Raw genomic sequence first — 21773 nt, 5'->3', positions numbered from 1 at the left:
TGCAGATTGTTTGGACAGAGGGAAAGAAGGGGGCGGGGCTCAAAAGGTTGCAGAGGGCGGGGCCCGGCTGGAACGCAGAAGGCCGGAAGTTTGGGGTCTCACTGCCACACAACAACATACTCACTCGCCATTTCCCTTATGTCTCACGGAGAAGGTAAATAGTTTTATATTAATTATGTTATTATCAATATATAAAGGAAAGGTGCATGAAGCAGTGATCCAATAAGGAAATAAAAGGTATTTCCCAGCACACACTGATAAGTATGTAATATTTTAATAATATAGGGGAGAGGGGACTGTACAGTGATATATGATGGGGGTAACACAGCTACCAGCACACACTGATATGTGGTATTATTATTATATAGGGGAGAGGGGACTGTACAGTGATATATAATGGGGGATAACACAACTCCCAGCATACACTAATATGTAATATTTTAATTATATAGGGGAGAGGGGACTGTACCTTGATATATGAGGAGGAATAACACGGCTCCCAGCACACACTGATATATGGTATTATTATATATAGGTGGGAGGGGACTGTACTGTGATATACAATGGGGGATAACACAGCTCCCAGCACACACTATGTGGTATTATATAGAGAAGAGGGGACTGTACTGTGATATATGATGGGGGATATAACACAGCTCCCATTACCCACTAGTATGTGGTAATATTATTATATAGAGGAGAGGGCTCTGTACAGTGATATATGATGAGAATATAACAGCTTCCAAAACACACTGCATGATATAAGGGATTATTATTATATATAGTTGATGGGTCTCTACAATTAGATTTGACAAGGGATAAGACATCACCCAGCATATTATACACTGGGTTTGTTACAGTGAGGTTAGTGAGGGATTCTGGGAATGCCCTAATGATCTCTATTACTAACACAGGGACCTGACTGGGGAGGTGAGGGAGTCTGGGAGTGTCACAGTGACATCACTCTTATCTCTATTACTAACACAGGGACCTGACTGGGGAGGTGAGGGAGTCTGGGAGTGTCACAGTGACATCACTATCATCTCTATTACTAACACAGGGACCTGACTGGGGAGCTGAGGGAGTCTGGGAGTGTCACAGTGACATCACTCTTATCTCTATTTCTAACACAGGGACCTGACTGGGGAGGTGAGGGGAGTCTGGGAGTGTCACAGTGACATCACTCTTATCTCTAGTACTAACACAGGGACCTGACTGGGGAGGTGAGAGAGTCTTCACCTCTTGTGATTTTGGTTTCTGCACAACTGTGACTCTAGTCAGACACATTTAGGACTCTTACATAAACAAAAAAAGGGAAACAGTAGGGGTTTCTTTATCCAGTGCACTATTCTCCTATATGCATATGGTATATTATCGTACCCTTTTCCAAATAGAACATAATGGTAAATATATGATACATTTTAAAACATAACTTTTCTTATTATTAACTCTAAAATAAGCAGCAAAATATTGTTTAAAATATACAGTCAGGTGCATAAATATTGGGACATTGACAGAATTTTCATATTTTGGCCTCTATTCACCCCCACAATGGCTTTGAATTGAAACAAACAAGATGTGCTTTAACTGCAGACTTTCAGATTTAATTTGAGGGTAATTACATCCAAATCAGGTGAACGGTGTAGGAATTACAACGGTTTCTATATGTGCCTCCCACTTTTTAAGGGGCCAAAAGTAATGGGACAAACTAAACAATCCTAAATCTACCACCACCATGCTTCATTGATGAGGTGGTATGTTTTGTATCATAAGCAGTTCCTTTCCTTCTCCATACTCTTCTCTTCCCATCACTCTGGTACAAGTTGATCTTTGTCTCATCTGTCCATAGGATGTTGTTCCAGAACTGTAATGGCTTTTTTAGATGTTGTTTGGCAAACTCTAATCTGGTCTTCCTGTTTTTGTGGCTCACCAATGGTTTACATCTTGTGGTGAACCCTATATATTCACTCTTGTGAAGTCTTCTCTTGATTGTTGACTTTGACACATATACACCTACCTCCTGGAGAGTGTTCTTGATTTGGCCAACTGTTGTGAAGGGGTTTTTCTTCACCAGGGAAATAATTACTCTGTCATCCACCACAGTTTTTCTCCGTGGTCTTCCAGGTCTTTTGGTGTTGCTGAGCTCTCCGGTGCGTTCTTTCTTTTTAAGAATGTTCCAAACAGTTGATTTGGCCACACCTAATGTTTTTGCTATCTCTCTGATGGGTTTGTTTTGATTTTTCAGCCTGATGATGGTGACAGCTCTTTGGATCTCATATTGAGAGTCGACAGCAACTGATTCCAAATGCAAATGTCACACCTAGAATCAACTCCAGACCTTTTACCTGCTTAATTGATAATGAAATAACGAGGGAATAGCCCACAACTGTCCATGAAACAGCTTTGAGTTGATAGTCCCATTACTTTTGGCCCCTTAAAAAGTGGGAGGCACATATAGAAACCGTTGTAATTCCTACACCGTTCACCTGATTTGGATGTAATTACCCTCAAATTAAATCTGAAAGTCTGCAGTTAAAGCACATCTTGTTTGTTTCATTTCAAAGCCATTGTGGTGGTGAATAGAGGCCAAAGTATGAAAATTCTGTCAATGTCCCAATATTTATGCACCTGACTGTAGGTGTGATTGTAGTAAGAAACATTGGGAATAAAGACTTTTAAAATCTGTTGTCCTCCTATATGTTAATCCTATTATATTCTCAGTGATTTATGAGAGTAAGTCAGCGTCTGTAGAACACAGAGATTAGTGTAAATGTTGTGAAGTATGTAGATCTTATAAGCTACGTTTCATAAGACAAATATATAAACTGAGGGACTGGCTATACACAATTAAGTGGAAAGAGGTAGTTTTTACAGGAATCTATTCCCGACAGCGGCAGCCCGACAGAGGAGGAAATCCCAATCGTCCTTAAGGTAAGTATAACTAACCTAATTCTACCCCTTAACCCTCCTTTAGGGGTGCCTAACCTTAACCTCCCCCCCAAGTGCCTAAATCTAACCCCCACTTCTCCACAGCCTAACCCTAAGTCTCCCGGGGGGGTGCCTAACCCTAACCTCCCCTCTGGGGTGCCTAAACCTAACCCCCCCCTTCCCCTAGTCTAACTTCCCAGGGGGGTGCCTAACCCTAAATCCCCCCCATCCCCCCAGGGAGCCCCTAACCCTCCCATCCCCCCCCCCCCCCGCAGCTGTCCGCGCCCGGCTTACCTTCGATCGGTAAACCCGGTGTCGGGCTCCAGGCATAGGTCTAATGACAGGTCTTGACATATCGACACCTGTCATTTGTACCTTGCCGGGATTAAGCATTCGGGAAGCCAGTGGTCGGCACCACCAGATTCCCGGCTGCTTCCCATTTTTACCAGTGATGGCATACTCCACATATATTATCCTGTAATAAGACACTACTGTTTCCCTTTGTTTGTGCATGTTTCCCTTTGTTTGTTCATGATTGAATTAGGGGGTACCGGTAGCAGTCCTCACATTTGTCTGAGAAGGGGATTGGAATTTGGAAATAGATATCGAATGACGAACTGAGAATTTTTCCAAATATTCTAGTATAAGGTCACTCAATAAATATTCTAGTGATTATCAAGGAATAGAGTGATAATAATATATTAGAGCCTGATTCTCTTCTATTTTATTACATTTAGGACTCTTGTCTACTATTATATATTTTAGAAATATAGATTTGGACATATTCTGCAATATTATTTGTGGCTTTTAGCTGTGAGATTTTGAGAAACAAATATATCCTTAAAGGTGCGTATCCACTAATAGACTTGGAAACGACTGCACGATTACGACATTGTAATTGTGCAGTCGTTTCCAAGTCTGTGGTTGTGCATACACTCAATGATCAGTCGTTCAGTGTAGGCACATCTATCATCCCCGAACATGGGCAGCCTGACGACATCGGCAGGTTGTCCAGCATATTCGGGTGATGATAGCTGTCTAAAACGACCAGCGGGCACGCGCATCGCTGGTCGTTTAAAACATTTAAATGCCCGATTTGCAGGCGATTAACAAGCGATTGAACGATGTCGTTATTGTTCAATCGGCTTGTTTTATCGATAACTGGCTGCGCACCTTTAGAGCAGTCTTTCCCAAATCTGGTTCTCATGTTGCCCCCAATAGCTCATGTTTTGAGGATTTCTGTTAGTGGGATATTTACTGATACAGCCAAGTAGACTAAGGGATAAAATACTAAAGTTTGTGTTTTTAAAAGTCGAAAACCAATTAAAATGATAGAATGTACCAGATAGATTTTAGCCAGAATCTGATTGGTTGCTGATTGCTTGCTATTGGGTTTTGTATACCAACACCTAATCAAATGTACCCCTAAGTAACTTTTACATGATTAAATAAAGGCTGATAACATGATCTGTGGGAGGAGGGGGGAGGGCATCTGTCTCATTTTCCTTTACATAGGGGCATCTATAACAAATTTACTATGACAATATAATTAGAGTTAACTTTTAGAAAAGTCGTTCCACAGAGAGTTTTGTAGTGACCTTAGAATACTTCCTTCTTGGGTCTTTATCAAGTTCCCATGATCCTCTCTTCTCTGGGTCACATGATGGTATCCATTTTCTCTTTGGTATGTTCTGCTCTCCTTCAGTCTTCTCATCTGCAGAGCTGTAACCTGGGCAGGAGGTATAGGCTGTATCTCTAAAGGTGCCTACACGCTAGGCGATCTGGTCACGATGCGAAATCGTGTCCGATTTCTCCCCCCGGCAGTCATGGGCACAATTTGGTGTTAAAAAATATCCAAATTGACCCACGATCTATCGTGCCTCCTAACTATTCCAGTGCATCGTGACTGAGATTTTCAGATCTTGCCTGCAACAGGCAAGATCTGAAGATGCGATGTACGACCAGCGGGGACACGCATCGGCCTCGTGATCGTGAGTGGGCACTCACGATTAGGACATATTTTACACGATTTGACGTTCCGATTTGTCGGAATCGGGCAGATCGTGTAAAAAATCGCCTAGTGTGTAGGCACCTTTACAGGTCCCAGAATCAATCAAGTTTGGATTTGTTATATTATTATTATTTTTGTATCACTGACACACTAATCAGACTTTGCAGTTTACAGCTTTTGGCCTATTCTAAGCTCTTATTAAATCCAACAATTATTTAATTAAATCCTACAATTTTACCAACATAGCCCTGTCCTATCTGTAACTGTCTCCTCCACACACTGTCTAATATACTGTATATATAACTCCTTGCTCTCATGCCATCTTCCGTGGGCTGGCTGTTCTGGGTCCTTTACTTTCGTCCAGCCCCCACCATCACATCATCTTGCTATTTGCAGCTCTCTGTTCAAAGCCGATAATACATCTGTGGGTGCCGGCTGTAGGCTGGGGACTCGGAACCTCACACCCCATGGAGATGGCTGGAGCTGGATGAGGGATAAATGTGTAATATACACTTTACTAGAGTGTGACTCCAGGAAATGTTTACAGGTGTAATATAGGTTGTAGAATATACCCTTTTTGTATATTCTGCACAATTAGCCTGTAAAACAATTCCAGATAGGCAAAGTTCCATTTCCCTTTTTATTGATGTCTCTCTCAATACCAATAGTGTAGAATACATCTAGTTAATATGAGACACCCAGCAGCTTCCTCTGTGCGTCATGGGTACTGAGCAGGACCCAGAGCCCTATCACAGTGCCTCTACCTCACTCACTGATACATGAGAGACACAATGACCAGAAGATCCTGGAACTCACCAACAAGATCATTCAGCTGCTGACTGGAGAGGTGACTGCTGGGAATGGGACATTTATACAGTAACACCAGGGGATCTGTCTGGGTGATGACCGTATCATTGTGTGTCAGGTTCCTATAAGGTGTGAGGATGTCACTGTCTATTTCTCCATGGAGGAGTGGGAGTATATAGAAGGACACATTGGTCTGTACAAGGACGTGATGATGGAGAATCACTGGCCCCTCACATCACTGGGTAAGAGGAGACTGTCATTTATTGTAATGGAGAGAGCAGCTATGGGGCCACCTATATACACATCATAGAAACATAGAATTTGAAGGCAGATAAGAACCACTTGGCCCATCCAGTCTGCCCCATATTTAAACATATTGTTACCTCATCCCTTATTGATCCTTACGTCTTCTGAAGGATATCCTTATGTCTATCCCATGCATGTTTAACTTGCTCTACTGTCTTAGCCTCTACCACCTCTGATGGGAGGCTATTCCACTTGTCCACTACCCTTTCTGTGAAGTAATTTTTCCTAAAATTTCCCCTGAACCTACCACCCTCCAGTTTCAGAACATGTCCTCTTGTTCTAATACTTCTCTTTCTTTGAAGAATGTCTCCTTCCTTTACCGTGTTAAAACCCTTTATATAGTTGAACATTTCTATCATGTCCCCCCTTTCCCTTCTCTGCTCCAAACTATACATATTAAGATCTTTTAGTCTTTCCTGGTATGTTTTGTGGTGTAGACCTTGCAGCATTTTAGTTGCCCTTCTTTGTACAGTCTCTAATGTATTAATATCCTTCTGGAGATATGGCCTCCAGAACTGAACACAGTATTCAAGATGAGGACGTATCAATGACCTATACAGTGGCATTATTACTTCTTTCTTTCTGCTACGGATTCCTCTCCCTATGCAACCAAGCATCTGACTTGCGTTCCTCATTGCTTTGTTACAATGTTTGCTTGCCTTTAAGTCACCTGAAATAGTGACTCCCTTTCCTCTTCAGTAGTTTCCAGTATAGTGCCATTAATACTATATTTAGCCTTTGGATTTTTGAGACCCAAGTGCATGATCTTGCATTTATTGGCATTAAGCTGTAGCTGCCACGTTCTTGACCATTCCTCTAGTCTACCTAGATCATCAATAATTTGTTTTACCCCTCCTGGTGTGTCTACCTTGTTGCATACCTTTGTGTCATCTGCAAAAAGGCATAGTTTCCCTTCAATACCATTTGCAGTGTCACAAATAAAGATATTAAAAAGCACTGCTCCAAGTACAGATCCCTGAGGTACTCCACTGGTAACATTTCTCTTTTGAGACTGCACTCAGTTTACTACAACTCTCTGTTTCCTATCCTGCAGCCATGATCTTATCCATTCAACTATCTTTGTATCCAATCCCATGCTTTTCAGTTTAATTAACAGTCTGCGATGTGGAACAGTGTCAAAGCCTTACTAAAGTCTAGATAAGCGATATCTATGGCCCCCCCCTTTATCTATTTCCTTAGTCATCCAGTCAGTAAGATTTGTTTGACATGATCTCCCCCCAGTAAATCCATGCTGTTTGGGATCCTGCAAATTGCTGGATTTGAGATAATCTATGTCTCTTTCTTTTAAGAGTGTTTCCATCAATTCCCCAACTACTGATGTAAGGCTCACTGGTCGTAGTTGCTTGCCTCTTCCTTGCTTCCACTTTTGTGCAGTGGGACAACGTTTGCTCTTTTCCAGTCCTCTGGAATTACTCCAGTAGCTAGTGACTGGTTTAATAATTCTGATAATCACATATATACAGTGTAATCAGTCACTGTGTGTCGCCTACAGATGGGGCCAGTAACAGGAATACCCCAGAGAGATGTCCCCGTCCTCTTTATTCCCAGGATCATACAGAGGAAAATCACAGTGTCCCACAGGAGGATCAGGTAGGTGGGATTGGGGGGTCTCACCAAATACCCATGTGAGTTTTCACTCTGTGTTCTGTAGGCCAACTGTGTGTGTCTTATACTCTAATAATATATGAATATTATCAAAGTGTTATTTTATTGTTTTGTGACTTATTTAGGGTGAAGTTTTTACTAATATTAAGGAAGAAGATATAAAAGAGGAAGAAGAGACGTATGTGAGAGGTGATCAGCAGTGTAAGGAGGAGGAAATCCCTACAGCTATCAGCACAGGTGAGTAATAATCACTAAGTACAGGACAGTCACATATTCTCATTGTTCTGTCACTACAGCCATCTCTTATCCTACACCCTCCCCTGTCACTACAGCAATCTCTTATCCTACACCCTCCTCTGTCACTACAGCAATCTCTTATCCTACACCTTGTTCTGTCACTACAGCCATCTCTTATCCTACACCCTCCTCTGTCACTACAGCACTCTCTTATCCTACACCCTCCTCTGTCACTACAGCACTCTCTTATCCTACACCCTCCTCTGTCACTACGGCAATCTCTTATCCCACACCCTCCTCTGACACTACAGCCATCTCTTATCCTACACCCTCCTCTGTCACTACAGCACTCTCTTATCCTACACCCTCCTCTGTCACTACAGCAATCTCTTATCCTACACCCTCCTCTGTCACTACAGCAATCTCTTATCCTACACCCTCCTCTGTCTCTACAGCACTCTCTTATCCTACACCCTCCTCTGTCTCTACAGCACTCTCTTATCCTACACCCTCCTCTGTCACTACAGCAATCTCTTATCCTACACCCTCCTCTCACTACAGTCATCTCTTATCCTACACCCTCCTCTGTCACTACAGTCATCTCTTATCCTACACCCTCCTCTGTCACTACAGTCATCTCTTATCCTACACCCTCCTCTGTCACTACAGTCATCTCTTATCCTACACCCTCCTCTGTCACTACAGTCATCTCTTATCCTACACCCTCCTCTGTCACTACAGTCATCTCTTATCCTACACCCTCCTCTGTCACTACAGTCATCTCTTATCCTACACCCTCCTCTGTCACTACAGTCATCTCTTATCCTACACCCTCCTCTGTCACTACAGCAATCTCTTATCCTACACCTTCCTCTGTCACTACAGTCATCTCTTATCCTACACCCTCCTCTGTCACTACAGTCATCTCTTATCCTACACCCTCCTCTGTCACTACAGCCATCTCTTATCCTACACCTTCCTCTGTCAGCGCAGACTAATGAGGACAAATCACAATAGTACACATACAGAATCAAATTTTCCTAGCTCTTAAAATTAGATAAATGTGTAGTCCATGGCTAACTGAAACAGCCACATTAGTATAACATAGTCAATACAGGTAAATGGATGAAATGGTCGGATAAAACACAAATGAACCAAACAACCCAATAGGATCAAGTTCTACCGTCATGAAGAGGAGATACAGTTGGTGAAAATCCCATATGGTAATGCACTCAGAGAGATTAACAACCAAATGAGCACATCTTAGGTAACTTGGTATCTGTAGTCCATCTCGGTGGAAACCGAATGGGCTGATGAAGTGGTTCCCAGAATGCAAGGGAAATAAATTGCTGTATGGTGCAGTTGATCCTTCTAAATTGTATTTATTAATAAAATTGCACCTATAAACAGTATTATGCTTAAAGACCAGATGAATCCTAAATATCGGCAAGATGGCCGCCTAATTTATAGACAATGGTCAGGCACATGTCTACTGTCTTTCAAGTTGGAATCAGAAACCCAAAATTAAAGAACTGAAATTGCTACAGAATGAACAGATTCAGAATACTCACCTGGTGCAGATAGACGATCCCGTCGCATTTTGACCAATGGTCCTTTATTAAGGCTGGATGAGAGGTTATATACATTATCCCATAGTTATACTGCTTACGGAAATCCTGTTTGCAGAATTCATATTGATCACAAATCAGAAAAAGTAGTTACTTCACAGAACGTTTTCCTTTTTCAACCATGCGGAACTGTATACAGCCTTACACTGTTCCCCGGAGCACAATTCAGTGCGCACTACCAGCATTACTCCACCACGATCCAGCTGAGTTATGGCTCCAGGAAGTCCTCAGGGGACATGAAAGAGTGAGCTACGTCTAAGAGGCCAGTCGTTCTTATCCGGGCATATTTCATTAATTCATATTTATGGTTCTGTGACGTGTATTCAATTGTGGTGTGCAGAAGCATTATATTATATTTATTCCGCACATTTTGGTGCCATTAGGACGTATGACCTGTTTTTGTATTTTATTGAGAAGCCTTCTTGTAATTATTCAGAATGCAAGCTCTTGCGAGCAGGGCCCTCTCCCCTCTTGTGCTTCTCCTTACTTTATGTTCATCTACTTCTTACTCACAACTAGGACACCTAACACTTGGTGCCAATGCTCTGTTGCTTAATTGGGTGTTATGGCCACCTATGTTCCAATGTATATTATCCATGTCCTTGTCCTTAATTGTATTGTATTTTACTGTAAGTCACTTCTTGGTTATGTACCTTGTAAGGTGCTGCGGAACACTTGTGGCGCCATATAAATAAACGATAGTAATAATAATAATTCACAGCACGAAGATAATATTTTGTCCGGGGCTATTTTATTGTAGCCCGCAGGCTACAATTTCTATTCGCACAATCTCCAGGAAAGCAGGGCCACCACGAGAGTGTTAACCTTTAGCGCCGGGCAGCTAACCTGGATCTAGAGGTTAACCACAGGCTTACCGCAGAAGGAAATGGGCTTATGATTGAATAACGCCGAACGTTAATGCTCGAGGTTATCTGCCCGCTGTAAGCACTGCAGCTAATTGAATATGCCCCTGTGGGGGTAGATTTACTAAACTATCTAAAACAGACATGTGGTGGTGTTGCCCATAGCAACCAATCAGATGGTAGCTATTATTTCTCTATTGCATTGTAGAAAATAATAGACAGAATCTGATTGGTTGCTATGCTGCAACACCTCCTCTTGTGTGTTATAGAAGCTTTACCCGTAAGTCTGTTTTTTCTATCCAGATGGTTCCTCGTTCCTATAGTGCTGCACAAAAGGTTTCCCTTGGCCTTGTCACATTGCTGGAGGTGTGGATACCATAGAAATATACTGGTCCATATCTTTCGGGAATGTCCTAAAATCAATCATGTATAAAGAGCTTAGTAGTGTATACATTTCCCATTGCCTGTATTGCTGCTTTTACAATCAAGCTTTGGGTTGCTGAGGTTAATAACCATATATAAATAATGTATTACAGATGGAGCCAGTAACAGGAATACCCCAGAGAGATGTCCCCGTCCTCTTTATTCCCAGGATGATACAGAGGAGAATCACAGTGTCCCACAGGAGGATCAGGTAGGTGGGATTTAGGGTCTCACCAATATACCAGAGTGGCTCTCATTACATGACCTGTGACACTGTGCGCGTCTTGCTCTGATATTATACAGTTTAATTCCAATTGGTTCAAATCAGACATTATTAAAGTGTTCTTTTATTGTTTTTGTGGGTTATATAGGGTCAAGTCCTGACTAATATTAAGGTAGAAGATATAATAGAGGAAGAAGAGACGTCTGTGATGTGTGATCAGCAGTGTAAGGAGGAGGAAATCCCTACAGCTATCAGCACAGGTGAGTAATATACACTTAGGGGTAAATTTACAAAAGCTTCTAAAACAGACCTGATACCCGTACACCATTGTGGTTCCATTACTGCTTAACGGGATAAGACCACATGTCATATTACACATGATCCTCACTGTAGTAATAATACATGTGCGGTACTCGGTAGTGAAGACATCCTCTTACATTTATTTCAGGCAAGCCGTATACTAGTACTACAACTACCTATGTCATTATGCACTTTCTGGGTTCCTGATTTGGCATGAAAAATTGGCCTATACCTGCAAACTGCTGAACAGCATGATGTAAAAAAACAGGTTTATTTTACAGAGGAAAATCTGCAAATTAATTAATCAAATAACATGAACGTAGAACACTAAATACCAAAATAAATAAATAAATAAAAAAAACAGTGATGAGTTAAACAGGGATATCTGGAAAACCTGCTCACACGCAAAATCACTTGATTGCCACTGATCTGCCAGTTATTTTGATAGCAAGCAGGTTTTCTAGATGTCCCTGTTTGGTTTATCACTGGCTTTCATTTTTATTTATTTTCTACTTTCATGCTATTTGATGAATACATTTGCTGACTTGGCTGCCACTGATTTGCCAGTGAGCAAATGCATTCATCAAATAACGTGAAAGTAGAAAATAAATAAAAATGAAAGCCAGTGATGAATCAAACAGGGACATCTAGAAAACCTGCTTGCTATCAAAATAACTGGCAAAACAGCGGAAACCATACCAACACGTATATATGGTATCAAAATGCAACTGCATTGAAGAAATCATGTAAAATAAATGATCAAACACGTTCAAATAGTGGAACAGGACAGAAGAGCTATTAAAAGTGAAACAGGGTAAACAGAGATAAGAACAACACAGAGCTCAGTGCTCACCTTCACTGTTACAGTGGCTGATTGTATCAATGCAATGGTAAAGAGCGTACATTTCCTATTGATCCAGCCTGTATTGCTGTATTACAGTAACTTGAAGTTTGTAAAACATCCCCTTTTATATTTTATAAATTCAGCATGGGACCAATCCTTCTTTCACTATCAAGCTTTGGGTTGTAGACGTTAATAATCACATAAAAATAATGTATTACAGATGGAGCAGGTAACAGAAATACCCCAGAGAGATGTCCCCGTCCTCTTTATTCTCAGGACCATACAGAAGAGAATCACAGTGTCCCACAGGAAGATCAGGTAGGTGGGATTTAGGGTCTCACCAAACACCAAAGTGGCTCTCATTACATGACCTGTGACACTGTGTGCGTCTTGCTCTGATATTTTACAGCTTAATTCCAGTTTATTCAAATCCGACATTATTGAAGTGTTATTTTATTGTTTTTGTGTGTTATTTAGGATCAAGTCCTGACTGATATTAAGGTAGAAAATACAGAAGGAGAAGAGATGTATGTGAGAGGTGACGAGCAGTGTAAGGAGGAGGAAATCCCTACAGGTAGCAGCACAGGTGAGTAATACACACTTAGCGGTGTCTGATAAGGTCCCTATTTGATCTAAAAAAGGGGCGCTTGTGTTGGTGCGAAGTAAAAATAAGGGAATTGTAAATGATGGGAAGTGTAAAAGACTATAAATTAGACCAAATAAAATAAATAAAAAATAATAAAAATAAAAATTAATTTAAATGAAAAAGTAAAAATCTAAATAATGAGATGTAAATTAAAAAATGAAACGTAATAATAATATTAAAATGAGAAGAGTATGCAACACCTGTAAAGGGAAAAAAAGGTTAGTATAAAAATTTTATTCCCAAAGTAATTGCACGTCATCGGTATGGCCTCTGAGCGAAAGACCAAGACACTCACGGTGCTAACCTGCCGAGAACGGAGAACTAGACACATATAGAGGGAAACCAGTCAGCACACGGCGAATAACGGCAGAAAAGGTAGGCAGATATAGGGACAGCTAGTTAATTCCAAATCTGCGGCTTTTTATGCAAGGCCAGTACTGACGCCATTGGAACCCCTGTACTTCCCAGCACTTACTATATACACAATAAAGGCTATAAACTTTTTTTATACTCACCTTTTTTTCCTTTACAGGTATTGCATACTCTTCTTATTTTAATAATATTATGTTTCATTTTTTAATTTATATCTCATTATTTTAATTTTTACTTTTTCATTTAAATTTATTTTATTTGGTCTAATTTATAGTCTTTTACATTTCTCATCATTTACCTAGTTTTTTACAATTCCTTCATTTTTATTTAGCACCAATACAAGCGCCCCTTTTTTATATTATTATCTTAATACTTTTGTAAGTGGAGTTGCTATTTAATAACAAACCATTAGCATGGTGTAATTTCCAACTTTCAAGGTCCCTATTTGATAAGAACTTTTATTTTTCTTTGTCAAAATTAAAACATTTACATTAAACCTTCCCTTTGGTACATCCTGTCGAGCACCTTTATTCTCTCTCACGTGTATCACATAATGCTGTCTAAGGCCTTATAGTGTTGTGATTTCACTTGGGACTTGGAACTATCTAATCCTTCTTCAAGCGGTAACTGAAGGAATACTTAAAATCAGAATCTTTTTGCACATTCAGATCCCGTAAAGGCTGATTCAACACATTCAGTCATTCATACGATGGTCAACAAGATTATAACAGTTTTTTTTAAAGTAAACAGTAAAGAGAGATATTGTTTTGATTATTCAATGTCCAATCAAGAATTAAATTCATAAAAATTTTTCGTATACTTAACAATACTTAACAGTTCTTGAATAGGAAATAAGTAAAGTACAAATACAAAATAATACATAGATAACATTTATAGTTACGTGCAGCAGGATGTCATCCTAGAACTTCAATCCCCAGTCTCCCCATAGCCCATAAAGGCTCCATTATTTATACCGTTTCTACAGGTGAAGTCATCAAAACTCATTTGTAAATCCATGGGAAAATATACTTTATATAACTATGCATATCTATGCAGGTGTCTTATTTCATTTGGCCTATGTCCATTTTTAGTTTTCCCTCGTGACCTTGGAGCTAGCTTACTTCACTTGGCATATGTCCATTTTATTTATTTTACATGTTAATTATTTTATTTTTCCAAGAGAACCTGGACCTCAGTGGCCATTTTACTTATAACTTCATAAGTTTAGTTTTTAACAACTTTCTAGAACTTGTATAAGATATATTATTTCTATTTTTATTAATATGTAATTAATATATTTATTCCCATTACATAGTAGCATAAAATGTATCAAAACATATTTTAACTTTAACATTAGTTATTGTCTATATATATAACTGTGTGTGTGTGTGTGTGTGTGTATATATATATATACATGTGTGTGTATATATACATATGTATATGTGTGTGTGTATATGTATGTATATATGTGTGTGTGTATGTATACATATGTATGTGTGTGTGTGTGTGTGTGTGTGTATATATATATATATATATATATATATGTGTGTGTGTATATATATATGTGTGTGTGTGTGTATGTGTAAAATATATATATACATTATTTTTATATTTTTTTCTGAACTCTAGTTAGTCCATCAGATAGTGTTTTTACTGCTATGTATCTAGAGGGGCTTATCTTCTCTTGTAGTCATGCTGCTGGAATCATTGAACTGGCTGGTTCAGTGATTCCAGCACTCTGGGGTTAAATGTGTAAATGTGCAGCCTGTACAGGTAGCTGGGACTGAACTAAAGCCTCCCATCTACTGGGTCACAGGAGTGGTCTGAGTCCAAATTAGCCTGAGGACACCCATCCCCAGGTAAGCCCCTGATTGTGTTCTTAGTCACAGATAATAGGAAGTTCTCTGTGTAAGGGACATCATTCTATGGATCTGCTGCATGTGATGTATAGCTCACAAGCAGAAAGATAACCTAAGAGCGAGTGACGCTTATATATTACTGGAGGAGCCTGGAGAATAGCAACCAGCGCTCAAGGCTTACTACTCCTGGTGGCCTTACAGGACCCCAGCCTAAACTTGCCTGTGCTATATCACAGAGTCTTACCTGCCCCGCGCTTCATCCTGTAACACACTGGGCTTGACTATGGAGGGGACGGCCAATCTCCCAGTTGGTATTACACCAATTTGAGACCTGCTCCACAAAGCCAGCAAGGGACAAGCATTTTCTGGCATTACCTGTAGCCGGCACATTGATAACCCCTCAATCACATGGTATTAACTATCATACCAGGTGTGATCTCCACTAATAATTGAATCCACCGGTTCTGGCATTCACCGCCGTGGTGCCCTCTGCCAAGGCGTCTTCTTCCGGTCAGTCTTTTTTACCCCCAACTGCCACTCGGGTTCTCATGACTTGCCAGTAAAGGAGCTCCTATCAGGGTAAGCGTACTACTGCCCCATATTCAGCAATTAGGAACCTCTTGCCCTTAAATCACATCTGAGAGCAATAGCTGTTCTTACCTAGAGCTATCAGTATTTCAGTATCCGTACTAACCTGCTGCCAGAAACTGCTGTAATAGCAGACTGGGCAATAAGCCCATCCAATGATTCCAACAGCATGACTACAAGAGAAGATAAGCACCTGTTGATACAGTCGCACACTGGTATACAAGTGTTACATATCTAATTAATTAGCACCGTCTCCTGGTGCGTCCTAGTCACATCGCATTGTGACTTAGACGCATTTTCGTCAATAAAAAAAATATGCCAGACTCTAGCAGAGTAGCATGGGACCTGCCTGCTTATGCTAGGCTTATTGCGCAGTATGGCTTGTTTATGTATGTATATATATGTTTATGTGTGTGTGTATATGTATATATATATATATATATATATATTATAATATATTTTCTATTTTATTCTCAGCAGAAGGACGTAACAGCGGGAATACCTCAGAGGATCTTCTCATTTTATCACCTGATCATGAAATGGAAAAAAACGTCACCGTACAGGATTCTCAAAGAAAAAACCCTATTAGCCTAAATTTACATAAAGTACATCACAGTGAGGAATCTTTTCCCGGTAGCTCTGATAATGGTACATCTGTAACGTCTGTTGGAGCGGATAAAATATTTCCCTCCGCTATAGATCCCAAATGTTTTACACAGAACACAAAGCTTATCACCCATCGGCCAGCTAAATCCGGACAGAAGCCGTTTCAGTGTTCTCAGTGTGGTAAATGTTTTGCGCAGAAATCAAATGCGATTAGACACCAGAGAAGTCACACAGGAGAGAAGCCGTATTCATGTCCTGAGTGTGGGAAATGTTTTAAGCAGAGATCTTATGTTCCAAAACACCAGGTACTTCACAGAGGTGAGAAACAATTTTCCTGTTCTGAATGTGGAAAATGTTTCACTCGAAAATCTAATTTTCTTTTACACCAGAGATTTCACACAGGTGAGAAATTATTTCCATGTTCTGAGTGTGATAAATGTTTCATATACAAAGCAGATCTTATTAAACATCAGAGAATCCACACGGGAGAGAAGCCATTTTCTTGCTCCGAGTGTGGGAAATGTTTTGCACAGAAATCAACTCTTATTAAACATCAGATAATTCACACAGGGGAGAAACCATATTCCTGTCCTGAATGTGGGAAAGGTTTTACAGAAAATTCAAGTTGTCTTAAACACCAGAGCATTCACACAGGTGAGAAACAGTTTTCATGTTCTGAGTGTGATAAATGTTTCATATACAAAGCAGATCTTATGAAACACCAGAGAACTCACACAGGAGAGAAGCCATTTCCTTGCTCCGAGTGTGGGAAATGTTTTGCACAGTTATCATCTCTTCTTAAACATAAGAGAAGTCACACAGGGAAGAAACCATTTTCCTGTTCTGAGTGTGGGAAATGTTTTACACTAAAATCCACTTGTCTTAAACACCAGAGAACTCACACAGGTGAGAAACCATTTATTTGTTCAGAGTGTGGGAAATGTTTTACAGCAAAATCATCTCTTGTTACACATTGCAGACTTCACACAGGTGAGAAGCCTTTTTCATGTTCTGAGTGTGGGAAATGTTTTACAGAAAAATCAAATCTTAACAAACATCAGAGACGTCACACAGGAAAAACCATTTCCGTGTTATGAGTGCTGGAAATGTTTCTCACATAAATCCTCTGTAATTAAACACCAGAGAGGTCACAGAGTTGAGATGCCATTTTGATCTTGTTTGATATGACAGTACGTATAAACAACACATTTTTTTAACATGCATTTATACAGTTAAAACTTTGCGTATTTGCAAGTGGAAAGTATTTTTTCAAAAGAACAATTCTCATTATTCCTCCTGACTTTGGCTCTTCATTGACCTCTAATCATGTCTTTTTTGTTATATAGCATTGTTTGTACTACTGCTCTAGTTGTTTTTTTTGTTTTATTATATATATATATATATATATATATATATATATATATATATATATAATTTTTTCTTTTTTTTTTACATTTTGTTAAATCATTTCCACTAATTGGATGGATGAAAAGTCAATTTGCAGACTAGTATTATTTGGTTCTGGATCAAATGGTATAAAATAGTTTGAAGGACACAAGGAACAGTGCATATGGAGTTAATGCAGGATAAACTAGTAACAGGATATTAGGTTTGATACCTGACAGACAGGTTGCTACCAAGAAATTTCCTCTAGCAAAAGCCTATGATATGCAGCAAGAAGCCCTGGTACTTAGAGAAATGCGAGGCTATAAATGGACACATATATGCCTAGAAAAAGTTGGTCAAGCAGAAGAATCGTCTCTTAGGCAATGACACAACCATTAGGACACTGTAAGGTGTAATGATTGTCCTATTTGTGAGTGCTCCTGAAGTTTTGGGTGGTCTTCTAGCATGAGAGTACACTTAATTTAAAAAAAGAGTGTTCTCTGCATCTCTCTCCTGACGGAAGAGGATGATGTTACAATCTATCTTTTTGAAATGTCACTTTGTGCTGTATGTATTAATATTTCCATAAATGCTGTTGAAAAGTCATGTGGTTTTATTTTTCAACCTGCGTTATCACTTTTCAATGTTGAGTTTTTTATATGTAAAAAAAAAATCACTATTTTAATTGAATTCAATGCATAAGTCAAACATACATAAGAAGAGAGTGCCTGAAACAAGAGTCAGAGAAGCAAACATTGTGTCAGTAGTTTTAGGTTACGGAACAAATTTGATTCATAGCAGGTCCAAATAGGGGCCAGCCAAAGCCCAAGAGAGAAAACATACCAATGTATGAAGTGGATGCAATGTAACATATCAGCGAACGGACTAAACAAAGGAATCGTTACACCAGAATGTGCCCTCACCCCTAAGAGAGAATAGGTTGGTCATTATCTATATTTCTTAATTCATATCACAATGTGGAATGAAATTATAGTTACTCCCACATCTCAAATGTTGGATTTGAACCTCCTTGGACATTGCTGACCGCATTAAGAGCACAGAAGAGTCACCTGCAACCCTTGGAAGTTCGCTAGCTAGGTAATTTCCAAAACGACCCGCTCCTTCCAGCAAGGCTGGAAGTTCAGGTCAGTTGTCGCAAATCTCTGAAGCTGAAGCCAAAAACATCTCACAAAAGGACAGCTAAATAGGCAATAGAACAATTCTGTCTCCAACCATTGAGGTCAAATGTGTATTGGGGATATACCCATCACTTATACCCCTTTTGTACCAGAGCAAAAACCTGGGTTTTTGCTGGGTCTACCTAGGTTGCAGCTCAGTATAAAAGGGTCTCTGAAAAATAACCCAGGTCAAGTGACCCGGCAATCCAACCCAGGTAGCTACCAGGGTCGAACCCAGGATGGACCTGGGTAATGGTGCAGTGTAAACGGCGCAACCCGGGTTATCCGACCTGGGTCATGCTTAAAATGAGCTGATTGATGATTGTGGAGCAGTCACTTCCCACTTTTTATGACCTCACAAGTTTAGTAGGGTAGACCCAGGTTCAGTGTGAACGGGGCTGACCCAGGAATAACCCAGATCGATGGAGCTGTATAAACTGTCTGACCTGGGTTGGAACCATGTCTGAAAACCAGGTAATAGTAACTGTGTGGGGTTAAATAAGTACAATGAGACACTAGAGAATATCTCCATGTACATTCTTGTAGGAATTAAGGGGTCTATTTACTAAGCCTCGGATGGAGATAAACTACCAGCCAATCAGCTCCTAACTGTCATGTCACAGGCTGTGTTTGAAAAATGACAGTAGCTGATTGGCTGGTACTTTATCTTCATTCACTTTATCTCCATCCAAGGCTTAGTAAATGGACCCCTAAGCAACAGGAATCTACTAGACCCGTAGTTCCCAATCTCTGTCCTCAAAGAATTCTTGGGGTTATATATTGAGAGTTTTAGAATTGGAGATGTTGCCCATAGCAACCAATCAGATTCTAGCTATTATCTTATAGAAGGTGCTACTTAAATGTTAAGTAGAATCTGATTGGCTGCTATGGGCAACATCTCCATTTCTAAAAACTCACTTTAATAAATATACCCCTTAGAGTCCAGGTTTCCGTGATTTCCATGGTTCTGCACAGTTAGGGCTTAATTAGTACCTCAAGTCTATTTGATTTGGCCACCTGTGCTCAAGCCTGGATATCTTTAAAACCTGGACTGTTACGGTGCCTTGAGGACCCAGTTTAACCTCTGTGCTAGACCTCTCAGCAAGGCATTGATAGTTAATTCAGGGAAGCGATGTAACCATTGAATTAAGCCTGTATTAAGAGACTTCATCTAGAATTTTACCAAAGAAAATGTAATAAAAGGTGGGGTCCGAGGATGTTATACTCCTCCGCTTGGACAAAGGTAAGGGTGTCTGCTTACTTTATCCACCAAATGACCAATGCTGTTAATTCCATTAGCCTTCCATGCTGCAAAGGGTTTGACGAGGAACTGTAATGAAATTCATCTCCTGGTCGTGAAGGTGCAAGAAAAAGACACTAGATTCCTATCTGTCCATAAGGCCTCCTCCAGGGGAATATCTGTATATCGCTCAGTTCCATAAAGCAGTATCTAAGGTGATGGAGAATGGCGGCATGACTATAGCGAGTCACATTGGGGAAGTTAATCCCACCATTCATTTTAGGCTGTTGTACATTTGATGAATCCATTATCCCGGTGCTTACTACTCAAGATGTATTTCTTAATTATAGGGCTTATTCATTTAGTATCAGGCTGCGTTAGTCGTGGTAATGATTGGAGTATGTTCTGGTAAAGTACCCATATTAACAAGATGGATTCTGCTTAGTTAAGAAAGTCGGAGATGACGTCAATACATACCAAAACAACGCACACTCAGAGAAACGTGGTGATATAACATGAAAGGGTTCTTAGGTATTTGAGTCCCAAGATATTGGATAAATGTTTTCTCAAACCAGAATGGAGCAAATCTGCCCCATGATGGACGTGTGACTCCTAGATTCAAATATAATATTACAGGTTTATCAGTAGGCATGGGGAGGCTGGATATAGAGCCATAGTCACCAAATATAGCAGAATAGAGCAAGATGACTGGGCAGCATTAGTCAAATAGAGCAGACTATCTTCCACAGAAGTGGTCACCTAAATTTCTGATGGAGTATCCACGCGTCCTACGGGCCAGTATTTAATACTGGTGAGACCATATAATGGTACCAAATGCCTTGTTGGCATCATGGCTGAGTAACATATTGTCAGTAGAAGGAGCTTGGGCAGAAGCCACAGTGGCTGCCACAGATGCCTGGATCCACCTAACAGAAATATGACCCCCCCCCCCCCTCCTTTCCAGAAAGCCCAGCTGGTGTCCCATTAACAGACCAAGAAAGATTGGCTGAAGCTGCACAGCCATAATCTTAGCCAACTGTTTAAAGTATATATTGAGAACCATGATAGGGCGATAGGATGCCACCAGTTGAGACTTTGGCAGGAGGGGTATAGTATTGGCATTGTTGAACCCCCGATTTAGTCACTCCAGGGGTCCTGGAGGTGCGAACTGCTCCCTGGGACCACTCTGTGTGCGTTGCCGGCACGCTCACTGTGTCGGGAGCAGAGTGCTGCATGTAATGCCAGTGCAGCACCCGGCTCCTGTCACTTAGGAGTCGGAACTTTGGTGTCACCCCTCGGCGGGTGAAACCCAGGTGTGGCCCACAACCCTCTTGTGACACCATTGCTCGACGCTGTGTGTACCCACCTTCCAAAAGAATGTGTGCCCGCTGTTGTCTATCCCAGCTGGGCCCTCTGCCTTCCAGCAGCCAGTGAGTGTGACCACATACACACGGGGGTTGTTTGTCCCAGCGCCCTTCCCCTTGCTGTGGCCTCCCCCAACTGTGTGTGTTCATTCCACCGCCCCACGTCTGCAGCAGAAGCTTCCTCCGGCACCCCTCCAGGAGAGCACAGGAGGGAACTGTTGACATCCCACAGCCACCGGAGGTAAGTAGACACAGCTTGAGTGATCTTAAAACATCCCTCTGCTGCACAAGCTGCCATGTGAACAGCAGCTTGTGCTTGGTATCAGGTACTGTACGCC

The 21773-nt window shown here is 40.6% G+C and overlaps 1 pseudogene; it reads left to right on the top strand.

Annotated features, from left to right (window-relative positions):
- The first annotated feature begins 42 nt into the window (after positions 1-42).
- Positions 43-17567, top strand: LOC148500765 (uncharacterized; annotated as a pseudogene).
- The last annotated feature ends 4206 nt before the right edge of the window (positions 17568-21773 follow it).

The sequence above is a fragment of the Taudactylus pleione genome, unplaced genomic scaffold, assembly GCF_031769625.1.
Source record: "Taudactylus pleione unplaced genomic scaffold, aTauple2 ptg000547l, whole genome shotgun sequence".
Classification (NCBI taxonomy): Eukaryota; Metazoa; Chordata; class Amphibia; order Anura; family Myobatrachidae; genus Taudactylus; species Taudactylus pleione.
The sequence above is the reverse complement of the archived record's forward strand: the minus strand, read 5'-3'. Positions and strand labels throughout refer to the sequence as shown.